This window comes from Bombus fervidus, chromosome 5 (assembly GCF_041682495.2).
Source record: "Bombus fervidus isolate BK054 chromosome 5, iyBomFerv1, whole genome shotgun sequence".
Taxonomy (NCBI): Eukaryota; Metazoa; Arthropoda; class Insecta; order Hymenoptera; family Apidae; genus Bombus; species Bombus fervidus.
In genome coordinates this window covers 925,151-948,952 of record NC_091521.1, presented here as the reverse complement: position 1 = coordinate 948,952, position 23,802 = coordinate 925,151, and positions in this window count along the sequence as shown.

Below are 23,802 nucleotides of genomic sequence, written 5' to 3'. Positions count from 1 at the left end.
AGAAATATCAAAATTCAGCAATAGACATAGCACAAGAGTTAACAATCACCAAAACCCTCTATTTACTCAACTACTCGACACGTTGGATCAGATCCGCAGGCTAAGAAAACATTACACCTTAGACCTAAGCACTAGATTCAAATAGAATCAAACATACTATAAACACTTATTAATCATGTCATAGTACCACGCCAGATAAATTTACTTAAAATTCTCTAACGAGGATTGATTGTAAAATAAACGCAAATAAAAAAAAAGATACTTATTGTGAACTTCACTGGGCACTAGACACACATGTGCACGCTTCGGCAGTCGAAAGAATTAGATTGAAGCATTAGATTCAACTAGAATCAAACATACTATAAACTTTTATAATCCAAGTTACAGTACCACGCCAAAATAATTTACTTAAAATTCTGTATGAGAATTGATTGTAAATAATCTACTAAATAAAAAAAAAAAAGGAAAACTTAACTGTCGATCGGATTAGATTCTTTTCTTTTTGTCGCCCCTCAATATCCCTACTATCCACGCGTTTGTAGGCGTCTGGCACTGTTGCCACGTACGCCTTCTTCTCGAACATTCGACGGAAGGACCGTTAGACTATTGATGGTTCATTAGGCACTTCGCTTCGGCGATACATTGTTGCCACATGTTTAATACGTTAAATTCTCATATGTTCTCGCGAGCGCGGCTTCAGAGTTAAAAGTAAATAACCCTTATAACGACGTGATCTTAATATATTAATCATATTAATCGTTAACTATCACATCTCGAGTGAAACCAGCAGCTATTCTATCTAACAAGGACGTATTTGCATGTCGAAGCTGATTTTTTTCATAAGTTCTTTTTCTTTGAAAGTAACACATTGGTACGAAGCTTTATCATGCTATACGGGCTTTTCATGGATACCGGTGGAAAACATTTGATGCTTCTTTACTAGTACTCAACCAACGGTAAACATCGACGTGGGTCGAAGTCAATAATCATATTTCCTGCGGAGTGCCGTTTATCGTCTATGAAACCGTGGGTCGTTGGAGTTTTAGCGTGAATATAAAGCATTAATATTTATTCACAATATCCGGTAATTTATTGCATCGTTGCTATCAAAAATTTGGAATTTGATGGTTAAGTTAATTTTCATATACGAACAAATATCGGAACACGGAACGTGTCAGGAATTGTCCAATGAAAATAATGTAAAATAATGGAAATAAAACGCTATATGTACAAGAAACACGTTTGCTTTGGTTCGTTTCTATTACAATTGAATATAACACTATAATACCATATAATATAATATAATATCGTACGAAGGATGAAATTGTTCGATCCGATGCGAAAACATTAAGGCTTTGATGCGTCGCGGTATTTATTTAGCAATTTGCGGCGCAGAGGATTACCCCGTTAAAAGTTGATAAATCAAAATCTGCCAATTCGATCGTTCCTCCCCGAAGGGAAGTCTTTGGGTTATAACGTTTCTTAAATCTTTGCTAGACGGTTGGTGATTTATTATATTACTTTGCCAATCGTATTCTTCCGTGTTGGCTTATTGCTCGAGTCTGCGTATTTTCAACGGATTTACAGGTAGACACGTAGCTTGCTTTGGTAAGATTCAAACGAGACCGTGGATTCGTAGAAGAGAAATGAATTTTATTTGAAACGTTCCCTATGGGATCTTCGTATATACGAAATACTACGATTTCATCGTTTGACGTAGCGTGAAATAGGGATACCATTTTGTTGTCAGTCGCATTTATGGCTACGAATTTAGTCAGCGGAAGAATTCGTAATTTGTAATTTAAATATATGTAGTATCGTGGACAAATTGTCTAAGAAGTATCGGGAGACCCATAAATAATGTAGCAAGAAAGCCCAAGTCCTGGCAGGCCCATCAATGTGTCACGTAAAATAAAAAAAGAGAAATCGAAGACGAAAAATAAAAGATAAAAATAAAGAAATAAAAAGAGAGAATTTATTTCTTAGCACTTGGTTTACACTTAGCACTTACAATTCACTTCTGAACTCCAGACGCGACTTTTCACGACTGAAGCTCTTACAACTACTTGACTTTTGGCGGAATCCGATTCTTTCTCTTTGTCATCCTTCAATATTCCCACTATCCACGCGTTTGTTAGGCGTTCTCGAACATGCGGCGACATACATTGTCGCCGAGTGCCGCCACATCTTTATTTCCATATACCTATTCCAGGTAAAGAGTCAGTCAGATATCTGGGCATGATTCTGAACAGAAGATTGACATGGAAGCAACATATCTTAGATAAAACCAAACAACTCAAAGCAAAATTTAAAAAATTCTACTGGCTCATCGCCCGACGTTCCAACTTAAACACGCAAAGTAAAATTACACTATACAAAGCCATATTAAAACCTGTTTGAACCTATAGAATCCAACTATGGGGAACAGCGAGTAGTTCCAACATAGAAATTCTTCGACGATTCCAATCGAAAACCTTAAGATCCCTAATAGATGCACCTTAGTACGTCACCAACGAGACGATACACTACGATCTCAAGATATCCACAGTCAAAGAAGAATTATCCAAATTCAGTAATAGACACAGCGCAAGAGTTTAACAACCACCAAAACCCTCTAATTACTCAACTACTCGACACGTCGGAACAGATCCGCAGGCTAAAGACATTACATCTTAGACCTAAGCACTAGATTCAAATAGAATCAAACATACTATAAACACTTATTAATCATATATAGTACCACGCTAGATAAATTTATTTAAAATCCTCTAACAAGAATTAATTGTAATATAAACGCAAATAATAAAAAAAAAATCTTTATTTCCGTCATCAGCCCATCGGTTCCGAAGCACGGCTTGGTCCCCGATGCGGACTGAGATGTGGTTGGGGTTAGAAATGTGTGGTCGGTCCTTCAGTCGAATTGTTAAGCGGAAAAAAGGCTTACGTGACTATGGTCACGGACGGTTGCGGAACACGTACGTGGTGAGGCTATGAGATAAGACGCTAAAGGGAGAAAGACGAATTAACAGTCAGTCATGGGTTGAGGAGTCAGAGAGTGTGGCTAGCGTTGTGAGAGCGTTGGAACCGTGGTGACGAGAGTAAATTAATTGTCTTAGTTATAGCACATTACTGTATTTAGTTTACGTTAAATAATCATCGTTTCCTGTTTAATTTATTTTAAATAAATATAAGTAAAATCCTACATATATAATATACATTTTACATTGTCGATTTAATGTTGATCGTCCCCTTCTCTTTATCTCCTTTGTTACTAATCTCCTCCCGTTCTTCGGATATGAGATACGAAGACGCGATTCTTCGGATATTTGGAAGTGGAATTGTCATTTCCACGCGGGATCTTGAACAACCGTCAAACCGTCCCGTCATTAGGGATTGCGGATAGGGATTGCGGTCTTATTCGCCGCGAGATATAACCGGCGAGAATTCGACGGGACAATCTCGTTACGGAACAAACCCATTATCCTCGTGTTCGTCGGATAATTTAATATAAACGTACTAATTGGAAAATTCCTTTTGGAACGCGAATCACGTTATAACGCTTGTTGAAAATCATTCGGACATTACGACGAAATAAATATTCTCACTGAGGTGAGGTTTCGATATCGGGCACTTTATTCGAGTAAATATATGTACAGTATAAAGATTATAGTCTCACGTATTCGTTATCTCGAGTGATAGTACGCGTCTATGTATTTTTCAAACGTAATAATTGTTTAGGCGGAGAGTAAATTTTTTAAGTAAGTAAACGTAACACCCTGAATATATCCTTAACGCTATCGTTTGAACAATTTGTCGAGTCCAGGAGGAGGTACTCGTCGTTATTCGGATTCGAGCATTTCCCCGTAGTTGGACACGAAAGAACTTATCGTCCTATTTCGAGGATTCCGAGTCAAATATCGGACTATCGAAGATCCTCGGTTGAATTTATAAGAGGTACTTCTATCGATAGCCGAAGGCTACGGAATCGACGCAGTCGGACGAGAAGGTATTGTTAACGGAGACCCGGTAAGTACCGATAAATAAAAGATCGTAAGCCACCGTAGGATTTATTACCGCGATTTTTGGGGTTAAAGCGTAGTAGGATCGCGTCGTGATCGCCAAGAATGAAAGAAAACGTATGGAGATATTCCTTGTGAAAAATTCCGGATCGAGGCAATCTTGTCACGAATAGAGCTAATGGCTGCTATCTTTGGATATGTGCTTTACCGATAGGTATAAAAGAACCTTCGTTTTTCAGTTTCAACGTATTACGTTGTCTATACTTTTCGTATTATACGTGCCACTGCTTTTGTTATTAAAAAGAAAATCTATTCGAAGGGTTTAAACTACCCGCAAAATACGAGGAGCTCGTTTCAGTCGATAAACCTGCAAGACGATCGAATCGGGTTAAGCAAGGAATCAGCAAACATTACCATAGTTACGTCATAGTTAATCGAGCACCTGTTGCTTAAACACTACATACCTGCGCTATCACATGCATGCATAAACACTGATATGATTTTACAGAATTTATATCATTTTAGATATACATAACGTGGAACTTTAGAAGAAAAATTCCTCTTTGAGCTTGCTCGAATGGAGAAAAAGTCGAAAATACAGGAAGAAACTGCGAAGATGGTAGGCTATGGGTGATGGCGTTTAACTATCGTTAAAACGTTTTGCGGCTAAAAGCATCAGAGAGAAGCGATGCCAGGCCGAGGTAGGACCAGAGGAAGGTTTAGGAGAAAGGGAATCGCGAGGGTGGTTCACGGTTGGGGCATCCTCCGAAATGGACTTGCCATTATGGCCAAACTAAAGCTGGGTATTCAGCCATCCACAAGCTTATTAGTATGCAAGCGAGCTTGTTGCCTTAGGTGGCTTGAAAGCCCCGTGTGTCACATTCACGACGTGTTTCCCGAGACACGCAACATACTGCAGCGTGGCACGATATATGTATACCGGTGGTAACATCCTTCCCTTGTCCTCTCCCTTTTCCTCGTCTCTCGCTCTATCGCTCTTTATCGTCCTCCTCGTCTATTCCATCCCTTTTGCTCTCCGTTCCTCTTTGTTTTACCCCTTTTGTTGCTCCACGGTTTCTCGCCAACCGGCAGTACGTCTCCATTGCGTTGAGCGATACGTGAATATGTCTACGCAGCTGGGTTACCTTCCCTTTCTACGTCGACAATTCGAAGTTAATTCCTCTAATTGGCTCCTCAGTATGCTCTGTTTATGTATACGCTGCTACGTCCCTCTATACGGTCATGTACACCTCCACGAAGGATGCATACAATTATGTATGTGCGTTTTTGGAATCGTGGATTACATTATTCGGCATGATGCACGAATGGAAACGAGGCTCATTGTTCGCTAAAAATAACGCTTGTTTCACGGTTTCAACAACGTACTTCATTAATATTTACAAGCTCTCCTCGTATGATGTTCGGGTACGCTTACGTGATATCAGATTTAACCTAAACTTAATGAACTTGAAATTCTATATTTCCAGTATTTTGATGAATTTTACGAGATTTTAATTAGTGCCCTTGTATCGTACAAATTTTATACCGAGTACGAGGTTTTTGTTTTGTTTCAAGATATTGTTTCGTAGAACGTCATTATGTTTTTGACCATTCACCGAAATAACCGTATTTAGTGAAAAAGTATTACGAAACGTTTCCTCCAATGAGTTTTGTCTGACTAAGTAGCCTTTATCGCAACTCTGGTTTCAATTTCAATGCTCGTGTTTTCCTATATGTATTACGAGCAAATTGAAACAAAGGAACAACACATGCTGGACAATTGGCCGTTAAAATGAAAATTAGGTAGTCATGCAGGAAAGCTTATGTTCCTAATTAATCTCCCGTCCTCTCTCTCCCTGTGGATTCGTTGCCTTTTGCCATGATTTTGCGTGCCGCATTGTGTATACCTTGACGTTGACAAATAACGTCGAAAGACGGAGGGGAAAAAGAAGCAGGAAGAAGAAATGGAAGGAAAAAATACCACGAAACACTTCGACGTGATGTAACGCTTCTATCATCAACGATAAACGACCAGATATTTCGCGAACTCGAGTAAGGAAGGTATTCGACTCGGATAACATTTGATAATATCGGGGGCAATCTTTTAGCGGCCGTCACAGGTATGAGATAATACGAGATATTTTAGTATTTTAGAAAGGTAGCAAAAGTATTTGACTTGGTACAAGTAATCTGCAAGCTTCTGCGGCCATGAGAATAACATGACAAATTATTTTTATGTCGTTCACATTCATCTTTAATTTACGTGAAATTTGAAGAAAGGAAGAGACGTAAATATAATATGTAAATAAATTATTACGTCCAACGTATCGGTAATTCGTCGTTCATCGAATCGTCAGAATATTCTTGTCGAACGTACGATTCCCTCTTGCGAAGCAGCAGAAACATTAATCGTGAGAAAATATTGGAAATAACCGTATATATGCAGCATACGATTTTACGAAAACAACAAACTTACGTAACTTTAGTTAATCTCGCTGATGGTAGCAGTCTTGCCTATAACAGTTCTGACGAACGTTAATATTTACCATGCACACGAATACGTATCACGTAAGCGCTGCGTAATCCAACTAATGTCAATACGACAGTAGAATTAAATCCTTGCTACCGTTGAACTTGAGCTCGTATCATAAACTTTGCATTCGTTATCAGTGGGAATATCGCACAGAGAAACTTTATTTCCCGTGATGCCCTCTCCTCCGACGAATATCTCAAGAGGCGATGGAATTTAAAAGTGGAGAATCAGGAGAGGGAGTAAAAGGGGAGAATGAAAATTAATGCTGTGCTCCCTGGTTCATTTCAAACGCGCTATACCGAATATAATCGGGTAATAGATTATTTGCCTGGCTCGAGAGAATGTTAGTGCAACGATGTGTTCCCGCCATGTTTTTCTATGTTTCTGACTGGGGGGATGATTGCGTTATCGTTTCAATAAGGGGTTCTTCAGCAATTGAAATGAAAGGAAGAAGGTAGCCAAATCGAAGCGCATAAGGCAGTTAATCTGCAATTTGTTAAACCAAGTCTGTCGGCAATTTTCACTTGCAATAGTAACGGTTGTACGTGCAATAGGAATTTGAAACATGTGGTGTTTATTACGATATTTCGTGCAGAAAAGGAAGAGCCAAGAACATACTAATTTATCGATTAAATTTACCACTAAGCTGATCGTACGATTTAAACAGAAATTAGATTTCTGTACAAGTGGAACAGTCTCGATCAAATCCCAAACACCTTTCATACAGGGATGAAACAACTCTCAACTAGAACTGGAAACAAGTTGTAATCAATATGTACTAAGTTAGCGCAGTTTCTATACCATTCTACAATTTACAGTCGATATTCTATAATTGATACTTCAAACGTATTAAGAGTAAATCAGAGACGGACGTATCTTCACCGATATCCCTTAAAACCACGGTATAAACTTAAGACGCCTCTGTACTTCGAAAGATACTTCGAATTGGAATAAAATTTAAATCGGCGGAATAAACTTTTATATCGTGTACGAGTTAAGGAAATCCTGCTTATTTCGAGTAGAATCCCGGTAGATTAAATGTAAAATTGGTGTCCATCGAGGAGAGACCTTAAATATGCAATTTTTCCGTTACTATAATGACAAATAAAAGCAGAAAACGGAAGCGGGAAGAAATAACTGATCGAAAGTTTTCCACTAAAATGAATTAACTGGTTGAACGAATAGGAGAAAAGTTGTGCAATTTGTGTGGAACGTGAAATTGTTAATTGCCGTGTAATATCGTTGCCACCTACGCTCATTTACAGACAAAGAGCTATTTATAACGCTACAGCGATCTACCAGTCTTTGGAATTTTGTAAGTATCGATAATAATTTGCAATCATTTACAGTTAAACGTAAATGAACCTCCTTTTTGTAGTAAAAGATAAATTTTTGTCATAGACGTAATTGGATAACAATGGTTTTACCATATTAAGTTTTAACACCCAAATAATAGTCTTTCTTTTTGCCTCTTTCATTATGATAACGCTATCGATAATTTCACGAATAGATTTTTGGCAATTTCATTTAACTAGCAATAAATGAATTCATTATCCCCTTGAATGAATGTAGAAACAAATTTGTCGCGACGCCACGTGGACGCCACAATCGCACATATTGTTACGTAGTCGTGTTCACGACAGGTATCAACGAGGCGTTAACAAAGCAATCGATTGTGCTGTAACTACGTGGAATTTCACCGATCGAAGGTGTCCACAGACCATTACGCATAAGCAAATGTTTCGATAGACAAATAGAAGTTGGAAGGAATATGGAAGACCCGATGAAACTTTCAAAGACAAAAAGTTCTAGTATGTCCAATTATAACATGCCAATCATTCGTTCCGGAAACTTTTCATTTTTTCCTCTCTCGCGTGCCTCGCATCGTTATGGATACAAGGGGAATTCAGAAAAGACGTTTAGTGAACTTGGACGAGAAAATTTATATTATAATTACGAAGGGAATTTACGGTTTGTAGCGTAAATAGCTTAATATCTTTTTATACAGAATAACCTGCATCCAGTTCCTCGATAAAAAGGAAATATTTTAGAAATTTTAATCCTGCGTATTTAGTATTTGCCAATTCTATGTTGAATTTTTTCGACTTAAAAATCACGAATCTTATTGTATGGAACACTCTGTATATCCGTAATGATTCCAAAATTAAGAGGCTTTTATAACGTTGTCTCGCTCACCTATAAATTTCGAGAAGCGTGATTTACGATAGTTTGAGCTGGAAGCATCGATATAATATAAATTATACTTTACTGGTTTTAAACAGTGATAGATAAAGTTTGAAAGTGAATACCCGATAAGAACGATCCTGTTGGCGTTGTGAGATCAAAATTATCGAACCGACGTAGCCAATACCGTATGTTTTACTGTCGACCATAAAGTGCACCCGGTGTTTACCGTACTGGATGATACTACTGCCTCCATTCTACGTCGTGTCACGGTTCATTCCTAAAATCCGCTCTATCTGTTAGATATTTGTAGCTTGCTGCACTGTCCCGTATTCGTGAATTGTAGTAAAACTTTTTATACATATACACACATATATATATATATCTCTGGAAAGCTCGGTACACTGTTGATACAGCTTTAAAGTCTCTTTACACCTGCTACGTTTGTGGACACGCAAGAGAGAAAACGCGGGAAACGGAACGCGAAAAGGAAATAAAAACAAGTTGATATATAGTTGGATTTCAGGAAAAGCTTTATTTGCCACAGTGTAAAGGGGGCCGGTAACAGTCGACGTTAACCGACGTAACATGGTAATAGAAAGAATTTAATTTTTTCAAAATTACGTCGCTTCGAAGAAATTGTACTAACGTACTTCATAATTCTGATTTACTTCGGTTTAGTTAACCTCCGTTCCAACTTCAGAGGGAGATGACCGATGATCAACAAAATCAAACTTGGAGTAATTTAAATGAATAATAAATTATATTTCGTGCAATATATATATAATGAAAGAATAAAACGAAGCACCATTTATATGAATAAGTCGAATTAATCAATCAGAATTTATATCTTTTATAATGTTAGAAATTCTATAAAATGCAATATTAATATTTGGACAATAATGTATAGAAAGAAATAATTCTGAGATAATTTGAATAATTAAGAATATTCCTAGAATTGAATAGATTTCCTGAGATCCACAAAATTCAAAACTAGAACGATTATATCGGACGTGTAATTTTCGGAATATTGAACTGCTTCGAATTACGTGGGCTATTCGGTGCACGTTATATACTTCCGTAAATGTATATGCACCTTCTTCTACCTTCTCCATATTACTAGGCAATTTAATCAGCACCACTAAATTACAAATTTCTTTTATTTTCTTAGATTCATTCGAAGTTGATAGTACGCTGTACAGAACTACTTTGGTGTCACTCATTTAAGCCAAACAACATATCAATCGATACATTCATCTCGTACTTACCCATGTTAACTTAAACTAGTAGAAGCGCGAATCTAAGTGAATGTTATCAGCAGATTCGTTTGAAAATTAATAACGATTTTAATGAGCGGATAATGGATGAGCACAGATATCGTTAACGATATTAGGTTTCTTGTTTCTTCGATGACATTTGAATCGGTGTTCTGAATACGATTGCACGGACGAATGTGCAGCGAGCTACGCGAAAAGCAAGAGGGACGAGAATTCCTATAGAGGAGAATTTTAATGGAGAAATCAAGTATATACGATCGCAGCTGGTTGGCTTTCGAGCAAGTTGAACAATTTCCAAAAGTGTGCCGTACATTTCAATATGGATACACGGTACACGTTGGTTTGGGAAGCAAAAGGGTGAGTCAGGTATCGCAACGATATATTTTACTGGATGTATACAAAAAACGTATAATTCAGTGGATTTTTATAGTCGAGTTCTATATGAAACGGTAGCCATCGATTTGCCGCAAAAGCAAGCTAATAATTTATCGGATTGCTTTCCCGAATATACTCTGCGGTGTAATAGTTTTTTAATACGCATCTCGCGAATAAAAACTTTCATTAGAGCGACGACCACATAGATTTCCCGTATACCTATTTTCACCTTCTGTTTTCTCTCCCTTTCTTCTTTTCCCTTATGTTACTTTTTTTATACGCAGTGGAATGTGGTTTTAGATAGAACGTGTCTTATTTGGTTCGCGATATAAATTAATGGAAATTTATTTAATCATGTACGTAGGAACCACGCGGCTTGAGTATCTTGCAGTAGGTAATAACAAATAAAAATAAAAAATTGAAAATTATGCGATACATTGTAATCTAAGCAGTCGTTGCATAATCTAAGAAACAATAAGAGTACACGTGTAAACACTCTTACGGAAAAAAAACATCGATCGCATATGGAAGGACGAGCCAATGCACGATGATACACGTCCCACCCCGGTCGATTACGAATTTTGTTATTTGAAAATTGGAACAGGGGAAAGAACAGAGATATTGGTCGTTTCTTGGTATATTGGCTGGCGCTCGACGCCCGCGCCCGGGGGTCACTCAAAGGGTTGCTAGTATCGTTGGCTTGGGTATTCTTCTATTCCCCCGGAGATGGCTACAAACTGCGACGTAACTCTTGTTTCGTCGCGACAAATATTTAATTCCGCAGCCCTAGAAAAACAGGATATTGCCAATGTTGCTAGCAACATGACGCTAACCCCGCGTCACCCACAGCCACCCTCCTTCCAGCAATCTCTATGACCAGCATCGAGACCCTCCAGGCGACCTGGACGTTGCATTCACCGTTGGGAAATCTTATTTCAACAAACAGTTAATTTCATGTATTTCATTGACACGCTTCAGGCTATGGAAAAATACAGAAGTGACATCTGTTTTTCCCTTTCATCTAAACGCATTACTGTTCGCGTGTATTTACTACTTTCAGATAAACGACGAACCGACTACATTGACGGAATTAAGTTTGACCTTGATGAATTACGAAATGTATTACCTGTGAGGCCTCTATTCCTCCAGTGGACGAGTTTCAAAGTTTAACTTTACTTAAAGTTGATAGCTGCAAAGTATATCGTACGATTGTTTCTGATCAATTTTTCTGTACATTTTTCGACTGCAATACCTTTTCTTTGCTGTCTTTAATACAAGAAGAAATCACTACGCGAGAGCACATTTTCCTTGAAAGCACGTGTCTACGATGGCAGAAATCAACGATGCAAATCGTCGAAGCGCGACAAAGAGCGACGGTTTGCCACATCACACGCGCGACACACCCACTCTTGGCAAGTGTAACGTCCGGCCAATATTGCGCGGTTTTGGGTGTTTAGCAATAAGGAGCCGCAGCGTGTCTCCTACATTCTCCATCAGCGTTGCTGTTACAAGTTTGTCACGAAACCGGCCGATCAGGCCATTCTTACGCGAGAGACACGATCGTTCGAATAAAGTTTCAAAAATTCACGCGGGAAACTTTTAATTAGTCGATGAAATATTCGTAGAAGCGACATTTCGTATGTACCAACGAGCAATCATATATGAAACAGACTGTGTTCCGTATTTGTAAACGAACAGAAAATAAAAGATCTTCCTTATGATCCATTAATTTCTACAGACGACTTTATCGTGGCTTTTACCCACGATACGATGAATTAAATAATGCCTTCATTTCGCGTTTCAATCACAGCCATGTACGCCATTTTGTGATGCAGTTTTGACGGCGACAACGTGTGCCGATCAGCCACCACAGTGTACACTAGTGTACACCTTTTTCAAAAAATGAAAAATGCGTTTCTGAACGAGTCAGGTTTGAAACAACGACGGTACGGATGATTCGCGTGTAACTAACTTGAGTTCGGTAATCTTGACTGTTTCGAATAATAGTAGCACGTGTTACGCTGTGGATAATTACGATAGAAGCTTTCGATTAACGAGGTCGCAGTACACCACGCACATGATTATATCGAGCTTCTTCGTGGCGTTTTTACGATATTTGACGAGTGTCGATAATTTTTTGACGCCATCGCATTGGTTCTGACAACTCGGTGCACAGCATTGTGCATTATTTTGTGCTCGGTCGCTGTCTTTTTTGCGTGATCATCCAAGACAAAAGACGAAACGAATATTTGACAAAGGTTTATTTCAGCGAAATGGAATCCCGGAGGATATCGTAAATTAAATTTTTTGTTAATTGAGTTGTCCTGGCTTGAGCGAGTATACTCGTCCGTACAACGAACAATGTTGCTTTTTAAAACCGTTCCGTATTATCATACACAGAATTCCAATGAAAAATGTCTGCCTACTATGAAACCATCGACAATCGACTTATTTCGAACAATTGAATTGTTTGTTCAAGAACGTGGCTTGCACTATTTTCACCGAAATGGTATTGTTCACTGGCCATAACGTAAGGTAGGATGTTGGATGAAAGCAACCATTACTTCATTGTAACACATTGAACAATGAACAATAAGCGATTTGAACCTTCGAACGGTATAGCATTTTTTCGTTCTGTGCATAGTGTGCTCAGTAATTGTCGATTAATACCCTTTTATGGATAACTAAGGGCTGTAATTAAATGCAGTTGTTAAATATATTGCTGTACCTAAATGTTACGACCGTTCGCAGAGAGACGCGGTCGCGAGGAGAACGCGTCAGCGAGAGGCGTAAATTCTCACTACGATTCGTATAATCGACGCCGCGAATTAGTCGTTCCCCTGTTTCGGTTAAGATAACAGAGGTGGTTCAATGAATTTAACACTGTATTAACAGGTCAATATAGCTTGTATATTTAACAATAAATTGTATAATAATAAAAGCGTCACAAATTATTTAGCGATGAATACAGTTAATGCGTTACAGAAATTCTACCCGATTTTACGATATCTCTCAATGAATTCGTTAGACTAAGCGACTTTAATTTCAATCGTCGGACATCTCGATGTATGTCGTTTGAATTTTCAAATAAGACTGACTGCCCTTCGATCATTTCTTTGTCTTCTCGGGGAGACGACCCTCACTACGTTCGAATCACGCCACCGCTCGTGCCGATGATCATGTCACGTAAAATAATAAAAAAGAAAAAAAGAAGGAAAGATCGAAGACGTAAAATAAAAGATAAAAAACGAAAATAAAGAAATACAAAGACAGAATTTATTTCTTCACACTTGATTTACACTTGACTTCCGAACTCTAGGAGCGACTTTTTAAGACTGACGCTCTTACAATTCCACCTTTAAAAACTGATTTGTTTCTTTCTATTATCCACGCGTTTGTTAGCCGTTCTCGAATATTCGGCGAAAGGACCGTTGGGATATTGAGGGTTTATTGAGCACTTCGCCTCGCCGACATACACTGTCGCCGAGTGCGGCCGCATCTTTATTTCTATCATCAGCCCATCGGTTCCGAAGCGCGGCCCGGTCTCTGATGTAGATCGAGGTGTAGCCGATGTTACAATCACGTAGGCCACCTTCATTGTGTGCATGAAATAACGGACCGAAATCGACATTTCTGGAACTCGCTGCTGCTAGTGACAACTATGCGCTCGTCGATACATTGTATATTTTTCGTCGGGCAGATAAGACGACCTGCTGCGACGCAGCAAATACGACCTATACTAAGCCTCGTGGCGTAACACTAAATAAAGAACGTGTGTACAACGCGTTGATAGATCGTTGACTACTCAAGAACCCATCGATCGATAGTGACGCACGGCACTAAATGCTGTAATAAATAAATAATTTTCCCTCGTCATTATTGCCTCGTCTACGTCATATTGGTTGTGTATACAAATACAGTATACGCAAAGTACACGCTGTAAAAATTTATATGCAGGAAATGCCTAAAGGAACAGTTTTAGGCTTTTCGATATACAGAGAATATTATATTTTAGCAGTACGTGTATGCTGTGTTTCTAGATTGTATATATTTTATTTATTATTTGCACATTTTTGTTTGCTATTCCCTTTATGGCCGAGAAGCGTGTTAAATCTGCACGACCTAGTAACCTTTCCGCATTTAAATATTTGTTCTTTATTTGTATAAATGCTTTCTGCGTGGCGACAACGAAGTTTTAATACTTTAGAGACGAAACGTATGCTTTACGGTTTACTAGTACCAGAATCAAATTATTCTCTTTTTCAATCAACGCGTCTAACATTATAACGTGTATCGTTGGTTTTTCTTTCGCATTTATTGCCAAAATTCCGTAACGTTAGTTTCGTTATCGGGCACAAAAATTCCCTTCGACCTTTGTAAATGAATGAAACGGCTGAATGGAGCATCCGATCGTGCTCGTTCGAATGTGAAGCTACATAGGGACAGAATCTGCGATCGCTTTTATTGCAGGTTTTACCGGCGAAAGGTCGCTAATTGAAGTTCATGCAACGGACGAATTTCCCGCTCGAATGTCACGCATTTTGACGTAGATCGGTCGAATAAATGCGACAAAAGGCAATTGTTACGGCAATTTTCGAATCTGAATAAGATCGAAGCGAATTCGATCCATAGGCGTAGCTTCATTATTTCTATTCTTATATTTTTCAGCCCACGATACTTGATCTTCCGTTTCTTAAATAGTTTCACTTTTTCTATAGTTGTTTTATCATTTTCTATCTCTGTTGTTTCTGCAAGATTTTTCTGTATTTTCTGTATTTTCTGTATTTTCTGTATTTTCATGTTCTGAAGTTACTTGTACAGGATGGAACTTTCAAACTAATCGAAAGACACAAAACGGAGGCAGTTGTACGGATGAATTACTAATTTAATATCGCTACGAGAAATTTAAGAGTGTATAAATGTCATATCTTCTGGTTGTGCAACAGGTCGCGAATTCAGTAGCAAGAAAATCGGACTGGGTCGTTAAATTAATATCATCGTCTACAAAATGGCTGCATTCATATTTAAAATTACATATACAAAAGTAAATGCAGTTGCAATCGTTACGATTAATAACAAGCACAGTCGACGATGATCATGAATGGACTGTTCGGTTTCATCCGTTCATAATAAATCAAACAGGTTTTATGATGGCATTTGATTTACGAGAGATTCAAAGAGCGACGGGAAAGTTATCATTCAACGTTATATCTGTAAAATGTTTTTCATAGAAACTTTTTTCGTCGTAAGTAGAAATTAAGTACATGCGATTGGGAATTCGAGCGACGAATTAACTCCACTTTTACGATTAACGATGATAACAAATTTAAATCGTTGCAAGAATACTATTTTTTCAACTTCTAACACGCCGATATCGTTTCTGTCGTATCGATGTTCCTACGAATGCAACAGGTCGCGAATTTCGCTCTAAGAATGCCATAAACTCGTTAAACTATTATTCGGTCCATACTACAGTCCTGTGCACAGAGAATTGCGACAACGCAAATAACAAGAGCGAGCCGCCTGAAGTTGAAAATGCGTTAAAGTTTGCTAAACTGATTACCGTGTTGCTATCGCAAATGACATTTCACTCAATTCTGCAATATTCGCGCTATACGCTTCTATAACGGTTACGGTTTTTCAGAGTATCGAAAATGCCTGCGAATTAACATCTTAAAGAGCTACATAACAGTGCACCACAAGCAGCTAAAAAGTTCCTTCGTGCCTCTCATCCATCGTTATGGTAGCTCGTAAAGCTATTTGGATTTTCCATAGGAAGCATTTATGCATATATTATATGTGTTATATAAAACGTTTGAAGGTTTCGAGTCTCGTTAAAGTGCTAGTGAAATTTCATGCTTCGTATGACACATACTAATATGTTTATGAAAAGTGTGAAAAAATTGTCTAAAATTCCGTGAAAGTGTTCAACTGCTTTTGTGTATTTTCGTTAATATAGAAGATTATTCGTTCGCCTATGCCATCAGTCGCGATGTAATAATCTGCTGTTGTATTGTTCAAGGAAAAGAGTGTACAAGAATGTAAGAGACGAAGAAAATTTAACCCTTGAACTGTAGAGGCGGGTATTTCATGTCCAAGTTATTTTGATCGAATTGAGTTTCTCTCAAGGGAGCAGTTACGAAACCTTTCTAGCCCCTTGCCTAAAAAAAATTATTTGATAAATGTTTTATGATAACCCTAATCCAAAACATTTGAAGATATCATACGAACTTTTTGGGATTCTTCTAACAAGTTTTACCCACTGAAAAATGCATCGGACACGAAAGTCGGAGTTAGAGTTATAGTTAGAGTACCGCAAAAACGTTTACAGTCTCTAAGGGTGAACTTTTGATATTTTGAATTTTCCAGAAACGGAAGTCGTTTATTAGCATCTTTCGTATCCCGGATGTTCGATCACCGCAAAATAAATTTGGTGATCTAAAACTCGAGGCTGCAAGCTATTATCAAGTTGTCCAACGTGTTACGCGTAGTTTGCTATGCTGATATGCTTACTGGGACCATTATTTCTATGGTACGAGTGCGCGGAACCTCGATATAAGAGGCCGGGGAACGATGTATTCGCGAAATAAATGTTTTATTTCGAGAAACCTCGTAATTGCAGAAAGACGAAAGCCCTATATGACTTCCTCTTTCACAAACTTTAAGTCGTTTCAAATAAAACAAGCTATTTATCATATTAGATTCTGGTTACGCTGAATGCATATTACGTGTTGAGAATTGTGGATCGTAATCGTCGAAATAAATATGTAGGAACGCTTTCATTATATGTAGAGATGATAAACTAGAGAAATTTCTGTATTTATTTAACATGTAATTTACAAGATGTTCATAGATAACGATTTCATGTATTTCTCATGTGTTTCACTACTCTTCTAGTCTCATTTTTTTTCTTTTGTTTCAGGAATGCTGCTACCCACATACTCACATACACCACACAACGTTACATATATTTCAATGGAACACTTCATGATTTTGCGGTCATCTTTGCGCAGGGGCCACGCTAACACTTTACTAACCGATGATATCTGACACTGGCGTATCAAAAACAAAGACTATATTTTCTGTCTGTATATTGTTAACACTTTACCAACCAATAGCCGATTAATCGGTTTCTTGTCGCCGACGTTTACCGACCGATAGCTCCTTAATCGGCTTTTTGTCGCCGACAATATTTCTCATTATTTGAGCAGTAATTTGTTATTTATTATTAAGGTACCTTGCTCAGTTGCGTCAGTTGCGTTGCTTTGTAAGCTCCCACAGTTTTATACCAATTTGAGAAACTTACCGTTCGCGATGAACGAAAAGAACGGTATTGAAGAGTCTAAATCGAAACAGAGCCGACGCCAGGGAAAATCTGCGCCTGAGCTGCCGGTCGGACGTGCGTATGTGTTGAACCGCTAGCGGCCAGTAAAGTGTTAACACTGTTGTAAAACATTGGGAGGACAAAAAAAGTGTGAAGCAAGACAAATGAAATACATCATTTAGTTCGAACAGTGGGCGAATGAGTAGTAGAGTGAGCCACTATAGTGGCACGTCGTAATATCAGATGACATCCGTGAAAGCCACTATAGTAGGCGCATCGTGCCTAAGAGGCTAATTATTTTTTAGTTTTGAAACGCTAATATCTATGTGGTAATTTAAACTCAAAATGTAACTTACAGTTAAATATACGTTTATGTCTTTTTAAGAAAGTACCCTTTTCTACTCCAGAAGCTTTAACGCCGTACGTTTATGATGAAATTGATTGAAATAAATCGTCGAAAAAGATTAATCTCTTTTTTAAAAGTTAACTCTACACGCAAGAATTCATTTTGACGATTCTTTCAAAATACAAAATATCTCTTTACGAATCAAAAAATAGGCAATCCCATAAAATTTGCTTCAACGATAAATACGAAGAAACACCAATGAAAGAAGTATTTCTCCTAACTCGAAAAATTCTGATATATGAAAATTCCTGTATGGAACCGGATAAGCAACGCTTTGAAACAACCGCACTCCATACGTCCACGTTACAAATCCAATTTCACAAAAGTCGCGGCATAACACATATTGAAATGTTTCCTTCATAGCGCATATACACGCTCGCACTTGCACATACACGAATCTGGACGAGCAACAGGTCGCGTACGTCTTTCGAAAGTCTAAGTCGGTAAGAATTCCATGGAAACGCAAAACTATTACTCTCGAAATTTATACGTGCTGGCATAAGTTAGGCGAAAGCACGGCTGCCGAGAAGTTGAAGTTTCTATTACGTTACGTGACAATTTTTGGCGCGATTTGCCTAATGCCTTGCTATTTCGTGTTAGCACGAATGTGTAAAATATGTGAGAATCTTTATGCGTCTTGAAGTATGCACTTTTAACTAATTGTAAAATAGCTATTTAGTAATTCCCATTTATAGAACGCTTTTAGGAAATGAAAATAATAGACATAATAAAATTATTTCACGGATACGAAAGCCGCAGCAAGGTACGCGATGGCGTTCCAATTTGCGATTCGCTTTCGCAGTTTGAAAACTCTTAGTGACTTTTGGTGGCTATGGCGCGACAATTCCAAGTAGAATATAAAGCACCTGGATACCGATTCATTTGCATTCCACGGGGCGCGATGCGAGCGCGTCGAGGAGGACACGACCGGGTCGAGGCGTTATTCGTGGCGAAAGGAGCAGAATCACGGCAAAAGCAAGATATAAAAGCGGGTCGAAGAAAAATATAGCGCGCAACAAGGAAGGACTGGTATTTCTCGCAGTTTCCGTGCAAAAATGTTTCGGGATATGAATTATGCCACAGGCAGAAATTCTCTTCTGAATGAATTATAGGGAGATGGTCGAAGATGCATGGGAAAATGAAAGGATGATTTCGAAGAGAAGAAGGAGAACGAACTGTTCGGTGATAATTGGTGAAATCTTTCCGAAGTTCGAACGACATATATCCATGCTAAGTGGAGGTTGAACATTTAAATGGACTTATACTTTTTCGTCGAAGAGTTTTCCGAAGTTTTCTCGTTGGATTTTTATTATCCGAGTTCTTAAGTCAGTTTTAAGAAAGATGGTATTGAGGTAAGATCAAGCGAAAATGTTTGAAGTAGGGGAAGCAAACGTTTAAACGAGATAAAAGCAGAATTAGCTTTTTCATTTTCTTGAAGAATTTGAACTTGGGGATGCGAGTGTACGCTATCTATTATTCGTAGGTATTACGACATTTATGGAAAACGAAACAAAGCTGTAAGAGAGTTAGGAAATCGTTACAGCTTTGAAACGTTATTACGTCGATTGAAATCTTTGACCGGAAGAACGTAAAAAGCGATAAAATATTATTTCGTACCTTTTCGTAAATCCCTAAATTTCCATTGAAACAAGTTCGAAACGCCTCGACCGTCGCTTCCGCTATTATTCTGTTCTCCGATTTTTAATTCGTCACCGAAGTTGCATTCGATGGTAATACAAACTCTCATGCCGCGCTGGTGCGATCCGCGCTATGACATCTCACCATCGAATACAAAAATTTTGTCAAAATTTCTCATTTCACTCCGCACTGTTTCCTGTGGGGTTCTCCGTCCCTCCATTATTTTTGGCGTAGCAATCGCGCGATACATCGAGCGTAGTTTGTCACACGCTCAGGAGTCGGGCACCGGTGGCCGCGCATTTAACACACAGAAACATTTGACGGAGATTGCCGGTCCTCCATCCCTCCAGGATAGCGCCACTGACAGGCAGACAGAGCGGAGATGAAAGGGAACGGAGAGGAGTGGAAGGAGAGGAGGGTCGAGAGGGTGCAGTCGCGCGGACGAGGGCACGGAGGACTCGCTTCGTCGACCGCAACTAAAACGCAGCCTCGACAGAGAGTTCAGTTGCCAACCGGTAATGGAATTCCTCTGTTTCCCGGAACAATGATACGCTACGTCGCGGTATGAACTACGCATAATATAGCACCAGCCCGTGATCCTGAATCGCATATACGTGGCGGTCGAGTGCGACAGAAAAGGACGAGGATCCGCTACGTGCGCGCTCCCTGGAATATTAAATTCAAAAATCCTTACGATCGAAACGTAGCTGGATCTATTGTTTCTGGGTGAAAAGCTGGGTAGCGGAAGAGACGCAGCCGTCGCTCATTAGAACCTAATAGAACTCCTTTCTCGAGGAATGTATTGTGTGACATCCTTGAGCGATACTGAGCGATTACGGTCAACTGACCTGGTTAGAGAGGAATCGTTGTGCGACTACCTTCTAGGTATTAGGGAGAACCTGAAACATCGCTTGTGCTCGTTCAATCTGTACATTTCGCACGTTATTTGGTTGCTCGACGTTGCTTCTTCTCCTTCAACATTGCGTCATTATAGTTTAGTAGAACGTGAAAATCGCAAGGTTGGGAAGGTTTCGAATGGTATCGCTAGAATCATCGACCAACGGTTCTCCGGTCATAGACGGTGACTGGTAGCTCTAACTTTTAGAGTGGTATTCGTGGTATCCTGCTTATCTGGCTCGTGTAAATAAAATTCGACGGGGAAAAAGTTTTTCTCTTTTCCGCCACCCCCCAGCGAACGCTGGCCGGGCAGGTTGGCTTCATTACACGTCACGTCGAACGAGAGTTTCGAAATAATGCTGGCCGGGTTGCCGGGTAAGGGGTCGCGGGGATAGCAACGGCCGCTATTGTTGCCGCATCTTCCGCGTGGTGGAGCAGACGAAATAACTTTCATAAAAAATTTATCAGTATGGCATAAACGCAGAGTATTTCTGTTTTATTCGATATACGCTTTCTGGTCTCGTGATTTTTAAAAAGTATTCGCCTCCCAACCGAGATATACACTTGTGGAAGCGCGTTTGCATCGCAAGCATCGCGCGCCTGTTCATCTACAAGGATTTTCATAGCGCGTGTTATTTCGCCGTGACGAAATATTGCTTTTCAGCAAATTTCTAACATCGACGCGAACACTTGATTGCTTTTCGAATTCCTGACTACCTGATAAATCGAGTTGCCATGAAAAAGACAAATTACGTTAGATAATAAACAACGATGAAAGCACGTGAATATCGAGTTTGCAGCGTACGTGACTTCCGTTTTTAATAAAATACGATCGGTTGATGGCGATGCGTGAGGGTACGGATAAGATAATAACACGACGAGGAAGAAAACTGAGCACTGAGTACTAAGCACTGAGCACGCATCGTCAACCCCTAGAGAATTTTCCTCCCGATGGCATACACGTGCGTGTGTGTATACGCATCGCGAGTGAAGACCTGTGACACAGAGATAAGTTCGATGGGCTGGCAATATTGACCTTTCGACCCTCTATCGTGTAAACTCGAGCGGACTTATCGCCACTTCTTATCGAAACGATTCACCCAGGCAGCAGATGGGACTTTATATTAACACCGCGAGATACATATTTGTCTGGTCGCATAAGCGAAACGATCAAATGATCTCGTTTAATAACGTTTGCAATTTTTACGCGACTGGCGAAGTTGGAATAGTAGATATACGTTATTCAAGAACTCGATTCGCAAATTGGAAACAAAAAAATTCTATGACTTGAAAAAATGGCAATTTATTATAGCGTTATAAATACTTCGATTCTTTCAAACTTTTTAAAATTATAATTAACACTTTATAAAATTATAGAATCTAACGATAGAAAAGTATTAAGCAAATTCTTGCGAAATTCCCATTCATACTTACAATATTTAATGAGATATCCTCCGATCGTTGCTTGTTATCTTTCAAATCCTTATTTGCTACGAGAGGGCTACAAGGGAGGTATCCTGAACGAGGTCAGCGAATTCGGCAGCATATTGAGTGGCGGCGAGTCCAATTCGACTGCGTTTAGATTTCCTCGGAAATCGGCAAGTATCGACGAGTACGGAAGGTCGATACCTTCCTTTGACGACACCAAAGCACTTGAGCTTTCACCGGGTCACTCGCGAGACAGAATGACCGACATGGGGACAAGGCCTATGCACTCGATTGTACAGGGATAAATCAAATGATGACGCGTGACTGATCGCCAAGAGAGGATCGTCGTTGTCCGCATCTGCTGTCGACGCTGCAACCTACGACAAGTGCATTATTCGTGGTAATCGCTCTTCCTAAATTTCACGTGTGTGAACTGAATTCGAAAATGGCCTACCGATAAGAACTTATATAACGTTTTAATGGATTAAGCATGAGTTTTCAATTCCATGCATCTGTATCAAACTTGATAATTTAACCACAAAATCCCCAGAGTTCTTCTCTCTTCCAAAACTTTACAGACTCGGTATACTTGCCTATAACGTGCTTCACTGGCTGTCACTTTCGACCTGACGCGTTCATTGTGTCGCTTCGAGCAATCGACATGTAGCGCGTTGCTAGCTAACAAAGGGAAGCCGAACCTGCGAATGAAATCACCGCATAACCGGATGGCAAAATCTCATTACACGTTGCGCTGTTTGTGCAATTTCGATGCTACGTATCGATCAATCGATGCGCATCAGTTCGCAATCTAAACGCGAGCCCACTTATTTTTGTGCTCGACGCATTTGAAAAACGATACGACAACTCCGCTAAACCGTACGGTACTTCTCTACTTCTTTTCTTAAATAATTAATATCTTTTGCAATGAATTTCTATATAACTATATATCAAAGAAATCTATATACATATTTAAAGTTCGTTTAACTCGCGCTTCTTTCGTTCCATATCGTTCGTACTTTGCCATTCGATATAACAAACAACGAACTGCGATAAATATCGTTTATACCTATTCCTGTTACATCGAAGCGTATGCGACTCCATGCGTAAACGAACTTTATATGGAGACTGTGCGATCGTGAACGAATGTGTATTCAGTTGTAGAGCCGATTACGCGACGCGAGACTATGTTATCGGTATGTTACACGTCAAATTAACGAAGTGCAGCGGATTTTTGCGTTCAGAACACGGTTTACTATTACGGATATTTATTTCTATGTACACTGAATATTTACGACTGTCACAGATTTTGCTTCGTTAGGTTAAAAAAGATTTATTGGGAAATTGATAGCGATTTGAAGGATTACTTCAATGCTGAAAACTATTTCTGACGCTAACATGTTTATAACGTGTTATTCTAAACAACATAAACTTGTTTTTCAAATTTACTCGTAGCTAGACGTATCGCTCTACGACAACTTTTTACAGCTCGAAAATCCACACGCCCGGCCACGTAGCATTATTAATTCGAAGGAATATCTAGCGGAACGTAGAATGCTTGCAGAATTCTTTATGTTCAAAGGAATGCTGTCATTAATAAACGGAATTACCTCTTATCCGAGTAAATTGCGCCGTACGCTCCGCGTCGCATTGTTCATCGATTATTTTCTTTCCGGTGAAGTATCTTTTAAGGTACGTGCAGGCGTATCCTTTATTTATCCTGA